Source organism: Delphinus delphis, chromosome 10 (genome assembly GCF_949987515.2).
Source record: "Delphinus delphis chromosome 10, mDelDel1.2, whole genome shotgun sequence".
NCBI classification, from domain to species: domain Eukaryota; kingdom Metazoa; phylum Chordata; class Mammalia; order Artiodactyla; family Delphinidae; genus Delphinus; species Delphinus delphis.
The window spans coordinates 43492079-43501125 of record NC_082692.2 but is presented as its reverse complement, the minus strand read 5'-3'; the positions used below and the strand labels follow the sequence as shown (position 1 = coordinate 43501125).

Here is a 9047-nt window from a genome sequence, read left to right as displayed (position 1 = left end):
AAATGGGTGGAAGATCTAAATAGACATTTCTCCAAAGAAGACATACTGATGGCTAAAAATGAAGGCATTTCTTTGTGAAGGTTCTCCCCTGGGGAGAAATTAATTCACACATTCATTCAGCCCAGATTTATTGAGCACCTACTATATTCCAGGTATGGGTCTAGCTGCAGAGGATAAAGCTGGGAGCAAGACCAATTCCCTGTCCTCTTAGAGCTCACCTTGAGACAGATGCAAGACACAAGAATGACTTGTTAGTAAAATTTCAGATAGAGATCTGTTGAAAATAAAGTGCGGTGAGGGGATGGGAATGGTTGTGAGTGGCTCCGTCTGGAGGGGGCCAGGAAGAACTTTCTGGAAGGGACATTTGTGACATGAATGAAGAGAAGCAGGCACCTGTAATAAGGTCTGGGACAGAGTTTTGGAGGCAGAAGAAATAGCAAGTGAGACTAGAACTCACTGCTGTGGATAAGGAAGGGCAAAAAGTCCCATGGGGGGCGGGGCGGAGCAGCGTGAGAAGTGGGGCGAGTGATGGGTAAGAGCCAGCTGGGGCCAGAGCACGTTGGCGGGGAGGGGAGGGCGGCGGGTCTAAGCGCATGATTGTTAAAGAACTTTCTGGCTGCTCTGTGACCGATGGACTAAAAGGGGCAGAGCGCAGAGCATCCCCTTATCGGTCACCTTATTCCAGACCTTCCCTGTCACTCCTACGTCCTCGAAGGTAACTGCCTATTTGAACATGAACTTCCCCTCAGGTTTTCCGGCAGCTTAGGTCAAAGGCAGGTCCACCAGTCAGCTGCTGGGCGGACCAAGTGACTGACCCTAGAGTCCAGAGGCCGGGCAGGGGACCTCCTTGGATCCACGCAGGTGATGCTCTCAAGGTCCTGCCTCCCGTCGTCGCCCTCGTTCTTTCCATCTCTGGGTGGCCTTGACCTCTCCTCCTTCCCCGGAGTGCTTCAGCCCGCTTCTCCCCAGTCCTAGCGGGAGGAGAGCTAAGCTGACTTCTACCAGGGTTCCCTAGGAGCTTGCACTAAGGATCCAGATCCAAAACCCACCCTCTGGCCGCTGCCCTCGGAAAGGGGGCGGGTGGGGGCGCGAACCTTATCTCGGGCTCCGCCTCCAGGGGCCGGGAGTGTCCCTCGCGCGCTGCACCGGCCGCCGCGGGCAGACAGACTCCGGGCTCCGGGAGGGCTGCTGATCCGCTCTAGCCCAGGTCGTGTTCAGGCCGCGACCGTTCACTCCCGGGACACCCCGGGCCCACGCGGAGCGCGTAGCGGCTGCGACGGCACCCCTGACAAGGGACGCGCGCCAGGTAAGGTGGTACCTCCTCCTCCAGTGTCCTCGCCCGAATGACAAACAGGGGACTTCAGGCTGGCCCTCTCGCGGCTGAAGTTTCCAGTTTGCACTCCCGAGGGTGCAGTTTCTTCCCGTGCGCGCGGAGGCGGTGGGTGAGCTGCGAGGTAGAATCCGCGCCCAGGCTGGAGGCTGGGACGCAGGATTTGTCTGGCAAGGTTACTGGGTGGTCATATAATCTTGGGAGCCTGTCTGGGTTCTGATTTCTGTTTGGAGTGTTTGGCCTCTGGGAATGAATAATGCGCGGTGATTTACACCCCTAAGCTCAACCCCCTGGTCCTCGGTCGGTCTTTCTGGAAGGGGCTCTGTTGTCCACACGTGGGGCGCGAGCGCACGGGGCGGTGGGCTGCGCGGTGCCCCCGAGGCTCTTTGAGGCTGCTGCCCAGGAAGCTCACTCAGGGGAGCTTAAAAAAATCTGGTGCTGCGGCAGCACCCGGATCAATTAAATCAGAATCTCCAGGAGTGGGGCTCAAAACTTCCCAGGTGATTGCTAGGTGAAGTAGTTTGGGAACCAGTGAGTGACGGCCGTGGTTTTCCAAGGAAGGAATGGGAGGGTTTCTGGACAGCAGCGGCAGCGTCACCTGGGAACTTTTAGAAATGCAAAATCTGGGGCCCGCCAAGGAGGCCTAGACCTCCTGAATCTGAAACTATGGAGGTAGGGACCCAGCCCTTTGTTTTTTCTTGGACCGTGCAGGTGATGCTAGCACTTGCTCACTTTTGAGAACTCAGGGCTGGATCTCAGTGGAGGGAAGGGCAGACACCTTCGAATTCCCCTTCAGAGGGAGGAGGGAACAGATCCGTTTTCAGAAAATCTTGGGTATTCATCAGTAGGATTTTGCCCATATTAAAAAAAAAAAATACTGTGGACTTTGGAGGATCCTATAAAGGGCAGAGACTTAGCCATCATCTCGAGCAATTTTTTGTCATAGAGAACTTTTTCTTTTTTTTTTTTAGAGTTGAAGCCAAAGAAGAAATGTACCTAAGAATCTCCTGGCTGTAATAACATGAATGTTTGGCCCCTGATTCGATGCTCCCCATCACCCCTGTCATCAGTGCATGCTACAAGGCTCATATAAAGTATTTTTTAAAAAAGCAATTGGAGGTTTCAGGGATTCATGCCAATTCTCCAGAGTGAAAGAGAATTCAGCATTGCAGGTCTATGTACTCTCTGAGTGGCTCCTTTTTTTTCTTTTTTTTTTTAAAGGATCTTTTTTTTTTTTTTTTAGATGTTGGGGGTAGGAGTTTATTAATTAATTTATTTATTTTTGCTGTGTTGGGTCTTCGTTTCTGTGCGAGGGCTTTCTCTAGTTGTGGCAAGCGGGGGCCACTCTTCATCGCGGTGCGTGGGCCTCTCACTATCGCGGCCTCTCTTGTTGCGGAGCAAAGGCTCCAGACGTGCAGGCTCAGTAGTTGTGGCTCACGGGCCTAGTTGTTCCGCGGCATGTGGGGTCTTCCCAGACCAGGGCTCGAACCTGTGTCCCCTGCATTAGCAGGCAGATTCTCAACCACTGTGCCACCAGGGAAGCCCTCCTTTTTTTTCTTTTAACAAAGATCTGAGATTTCAAAATTTTGGCGAAAAAAAATTCCAACTCTTCCTAAGTCATTATTACAGAAATAGAATGACTTTGCAAATAGGCTTAAATGGATTCAAAAATCTGACGTTGGATAAAAAAGCTAGAATAGGCATGACTGTGGTCCTAGAACATGTGTGCTGGGTGAACACTGCTCAGTGTACAGAGACTTCCTGTGCAGAGAACATTTATTTTCCGTGCCAATTTGTAATGAGGTAGAGAGACCTTTAAGGGACAGGTCCTAAGCTTGTGTTTAGATGCTGGGGGGAAATATAGGTAGTGGTGAGGACTAGGAGCCTGGATCTGAGGCCCAAGCTGCAGGTTCAAGACCTACTCTTCTGCCTCTCTGTACTCTGGGGCAGTGGCATAACTCTGCGAGCCTCACTTTCCTCATCTGTAAAATGGGGACTGCAGTAGTACAATGCATACTTCATAATTCTCATGTTGTCAGAGTTAAAGGAAATAATGCTTCCAGCATAGTCAATGAAATATTTATTAGCTCAAAATATGCACACACACACACACACACACACTTAAAACAAAACAAAAACCTAATCCCCAAACACTTTGGAATGAAAACTGTGTTGATAACATGGTCGCATATTTTATCTACACATATTTACATACCAACCTCACCCTTAGAATTTACAGTTTTTCCTTCTTACTAGAATGTGAGCATATGGATGTCCTCCAATTATCTTCCTAATTTTATTACATGTTTTATATAGAAATTTTTAGAAAAATATTTTTAGTAGATTATCTTCAAGTCAACAGCGCAGTTATGTATCTACTCATTGTCTGTGGTAAAGAATTTTACCATCTGGTGGAATTTATAATCTAGTCACATTCAGATATAAATAGTCTTAAAATCTGGCTCTCCAGAGTATCATTCCTTATAAAAGAAAATTCAAATGGTAGGCATGGCATGCTGTATCCCCCAAGAGAACCAGTTTAGAAGTACTATCTGGTGTTTCCTAGGTAATTAAGAGGGAGAAAGAAATGAAACCTTATTCAATTACATCGAGGTTTGTTCAAGATAATGTAAAAGAAAGCAAATTGAGGACACATCAAGGGCTAAACTGGCAAAAAGGATAGGTGAGGTAGTTCAAGTGTCCTTTTCCTCCTTAAATGCAATAATTTCAAAATGCTTCAAAACCACATACAGAAAAAGCAGTTTGATTGGAACTGATCTGGATGATCCTCTTAGGACCAAATAGTTCTAGTAAAAAAAAAATTATGGGTATTAATTCCAAAAAAGATGCCAAATGATTCTGTACTTTGAAATGAGTCTTGATTCACCTTTAATTTCAGTTATAAATTGAATATTAGATTTCGAACTTAGGGTGCCTTTTTAGGACTCATCTCCCATCTTTAAATGTAAGAGGTTGTACCCTTGCAGTTTCCAATCTTCTGTGACTTCTAGAAGACAAAACATAATGCAAGTTTCAGCATATAAACATCTTAGTAACTCCTCCATTCAGGAAATCAGGTCTTCATTAGGACACTTTTAAAATTACAATGTAATATTATTAAATTCAATATAATAAGAATGTAAGGTTATTAAATTAAATGTAATTACAATTTAATGTAAGTAGGGTTTTCTCTTAGGCTCACTATGTATTGAAATGAGGAGTGCCTCTGGGCATGAAAAGGGAAGATCAGAGGCACCTCTCTTGATGGAAAAAATGAAGGCGTGTGGAAGCCAGTATCCTGGATAATTTAACTGAAGAGCTGAGCATCTGTGATGTTGCAATTCAGCGACAAGATGTGGCGGCCCAGTGAGTGGTCAATTAGGAATGATCACTACTGCAATGCCCCACAATGATTTTGTGATTCTCCACTTGAAGCCACAAATCCTGGGGCAGAGATAATCAAAAACAAGTTAGCTAATTGCATTTATTTTTCATAATTTGGCTCACTTGGAAAGATCTTGATGGCTTTCATTTCAGTGCATTTATTTTGAGGGCCCCATTTGTTCCAAAGTTGATGGTTTTACCACTAAGGCCAATCTGGAAAGTCTTGTGAGTAAAAACAAATCACAGGAAAGGGCTATATGTTTTTATTTTGTATTTATTATCTTTGGATTATATTTCTCAGCATGCAGTAGTAATTCTTTAGTTTGATTCATTAGCATTCTTGTGGGAAACAAGTTGAAATATTTATTTCTGGCAAGTGATCCAGTCTCGCACAAAGAGAATTAGCCATGGAGGCTGAGTTCTCGAACTTTCTCCATCTCATGGTAAAGGACACTCACTCTCAATCCAAAATGCTAAGCCTTGAATCCTGACTCTGTCACTTACTAGTTGTTTGAACCCGGACAAGTTGCGTAACCTTTCCTTACTTCCGTTTCCTCATTAGTAAAATTGGGGTAATGGTACCTACATCAGTGGGATTATCATGAGGAGTCAATGAGTTAATGTCTCTAACGTTCTATCAACAGTGCCTGGCTCACAGTCAAAGCTTAATAGGAATTTGCTATTCTTTCACCTTGGACGTTAATAAATAGTTTAAGCTGAAACTCTCTTTTCTCTTTTCACCTCTGAAAATTGGATCCTGAAAAGGCAGTCCTAATTTATGTTATGTTCATTTGATGCTTTTTCTGTTTTAGCTAGTGGGAGAATTTGCTTCTGAATAAGTGAAGTCCTTCAAGTTTCTCAGAAAATAATACAAGCTTTTGAACAACATTCTAAAGCTTCCCAAATGCTGCTGCTGCTGGCTTGAGACCACACTTTGAGAATCACTGCTTCACTCCACAAGTTCCCAAACTGAACTGCACACTGGAATTACCTGAGATCAGTGTTCTAGCATGTTGATCCTCAAACTGATTAAAAAGTTAATCAGTTGGGTTAATTTATTGTGAAAGTAGTAATCATGTGCTTTGAAAAAGAGAGGCTGTGTAACAGTACACATTAACTGTATACATGGAATTCCCGTATACTGATAGAATTTTTAGGGATATTAGAATTTGTTTAATCTAAATGAGGAAACAGGGTCTTGGAGACCTCATTCTTGGCTAAGGGCTCAGGAATAGTCAGTGGTGGCACCAGATGACAACAGGTTTCCTGTGTTCTACTCTGTACATTTTTCATTCAACTACCTTGTCTTCTGAAAACAGGTAATGTGACAGAAGCACATAATCCAAGATAGGGTGTCCTGGGAATGCTACTCACCTACCTGTCTCCCTTGACCGAGTTTGATTTCAGGGTTATTAATTGAAAAGCTTTTCTAAATGAAAAACCACTGACACCAATATGGGCAACTTGTAAGAAAATAAACCTATAGCTATCAATTGTGAAAAGGATGATTTTTTTTCCACTAAGTTTACCATTTCTAAGGATTCAACTGAGTTTTACCTCTTTGCTGTTTCTTTAGCGTTTTGGCTTTTACTAATGAAAAACTCAGAGATATCTTTGAAAATTTCAGGAAACATTGAGAATTTTCTCAAGTCCAAGTTTGGTGACCTTCTGGGAATCCTGCCAGTTGCTTGTGTTTGATTCACTGTATAATTTTTGTTTTGACTTGTCTTGTTTTGATCTAGGTCAATATAGCCATGATTGCAGTGTTATGTTACCCGTTAACTGTTTGATTTTACAGTTATTGGTGTCAAGAAGAAAAGATTAAGGACCAACAATATTTTCTTTTTAAATTCAAAGTGAAAAGAAGTTCTAGTGAAGTTTGAGCTTTATAGGAAGTTCTTCTAAATATATTTTTCAGAAATTTAGTCTTTTAACTTTTTATTAGGTAACTTTTTATTAGGTAAATAAAAACAAACACTCGGAATATATGTCTTATATTTTTATGTTAACTTTCAAATCCACATGTGATTCAATGATTGAAACAACTTATTGAATTACATACTTTTAGAAATGGTAAACCTTGCTGTTTATGTATTTTTCTACTTTATTAGGAAGAGAGAGTTTGATTCTACCTCGAGGTCATGTCTAGGCACATACCAGTACCCAGAATTAGATAGAATGTTAAAGATAAGGCAGGGAGGAACATTCTTTGTAAGTGTTCAGCCAATTATCACATAGCGCTGAAGTGCCTACCCAGTGCTTGGCTATCCCAGGGGGATTCAGAGAAGTTGCTATGTTCGGTTTAGTAAGTCTATTAATAGCCAATTGGCAGTTTTCTTTTTTAAATGGAAAAATCCCTTTAATATATTATAAAAATAACATTTTGTACATATTTTTAAGTGAAAAAATGTATAAGGCAAAAATGGTTTTGATTTAAATTTAGAAAAATCAGCAAGCATGGCATGATGTGTCACTTTGTTTCTTCTCAAATCATTTTTGATTCCCATTTAACATAATGTCCTGAAGCAATCTTTAGAAAGGGTTGAATATGAATTAAAAAAAATCTCTTGAAATACAGTTGATTTATAATGTTGTGTTACTTTCAGTTGTACAGCACAGTGATTCAGTTATGTATATGTTCTTTTTTAGATTCTTTTCCATTATAGGTTATTACAAGATATTGAGTATAGTTTCCTGTGCTATACAGTAAATCCTTGTTTATTTTATATATAGTAGTGTGTATCTGTTAATCCCAAACTCCTAATTTATCCCTCCCCCCTTTTCCCCTTTGGTAGTCATAAGTTTGTTTTCTATGTCTGTAGGCCTATGTCTGTTTTGCAAAATAAGTTCACTTGTATCATTTTTTTTTAGATTTCACATATAAGTGATATCATATGATATTTGTCTTTTGCTGTCTTACTTCACTTAGTATGATAATCTCTAGGGCCATCCATGTTGCTGCAAATGGCATTATCACATTCTTTTTTATGGCTGAATAATACTCCATTGTGTATACACCACATCTTCTTTATCCATTGATACACTCACCCTAATGTTCAGAGTAGCACTATTTACAATAGCCAAGACATGGAAGCAACCTAAGTCTCCATCGGCAGATGAGTATGATTTGAATTTGTATCTTGGCAAGAAGTGGAGAGGTTATCCCAGAGAGAGGCACTGCAGAGAAGAGAAACACCCACGATCCTGAGAATGCAGGCAACTCCGTTACCTCCCTGTAGAAACTCCCCCTTTCCCTCGGGCAGTTTGCCTTTCCATCCTTTCACAGTTCCTTCGCTTTTCATTCCCTGTTCAAATCACTTGTTAAACAGCACCTCTGGACTAAGGTTTGAAATGAGAGAGAATAAAAGATGCACTGTGGGGGGCAGTGATGCCACAGTAACTGTCTTAGCTAGAATGGTCTAGGCATTTCCTACTTAGGTCCCTTTGGAATGAGGAGGGAGCGGAGGTGAAAAGTAAAGGTGGGATTCAGAGCTCTTGATGGAATGTGGAGGTACATGGAACGTTATTCAAACTCCTATATATTTAGTGGCAGCAAGCATGTCAGTGTGGAGTGTGAGCAAGGAAGTACCCACAACCTAAGTTATGTGTCATTTCTGTTCTACTGTATGAGTAACGGTATGGTAGAATAGTATTTATATATGAAGTACTAAATAAATAGACACCCTCATTATTTCCAAGAAGGCTATGGACCAGGAAATGGGAAACCTGGTTTCTCATTCCAGCCCACCACCAACTTACTAAGTTGGTAGCTTATCAGAAAAACCTGCAGTAAGAGAGAGCTGAGAAGGTGTGATTGTAAAGGCTTAGTCTTATTTCATTTTGCTGTTCACATATTTTTCTTTTTCTTGGTGAAAAGCACCATTTGAGACCATCATGGAACATGTAAAGAATAGCAGATTAGAGCATCTGTGCCCAGAGTTTAAATCAATGTGGAGTAGCATCCTTTAGGGAATTAGTCTCCTGAGAAATATAGCATTCATTCCTAAAATTCCTATAACAATGTTCTTGAATGTTCACTGAAGATGGACGTTACTGTGAATGAGAAATAATGAAATAACAGATCTTTTTATTTCAAGAAAATTGTATTTTCCTTTTCATGAGGCCTAAACAAATTTTTTTTGGCCTCCATATGGGAATTATGTTAAAAATATTCATTGGTCTTTTCAACACTTGAAAAAAAAATTTCTGATTCTTTCTTAATTATGGGTTTTGTAAGGGGAATCATGTTTATATGAGTAATCAAATTATATTTTTGAGCTCAAAATTGCATGTTTCCCAAAATGTTAACAGTTGCATTTGGGAGGTAGCACGA

General features: G+C 41.4%; 1 protein-coding gene across 1 annotated transcript in view; it reads left to right on the top strand.

The window, feature by feature from the left end:
* The first annotated feature begins 1179 nt into the window (after nt 1-1179).
* Nucleotides 1180-9047, top strand: part of COL21A1 (collagen type XXI alpha 1 chain) — a 185979-nt gene continuing 178111 nt past the window's right edge. The window contains exon 1 of the mRNA XM_060021357.1: nt 1180-1306. The gene's annotated coding sequence lies outside the window, so the exon portion shown is untranslated. The remainder of the gene's footprint in view (nt 1307-9047) is intronic.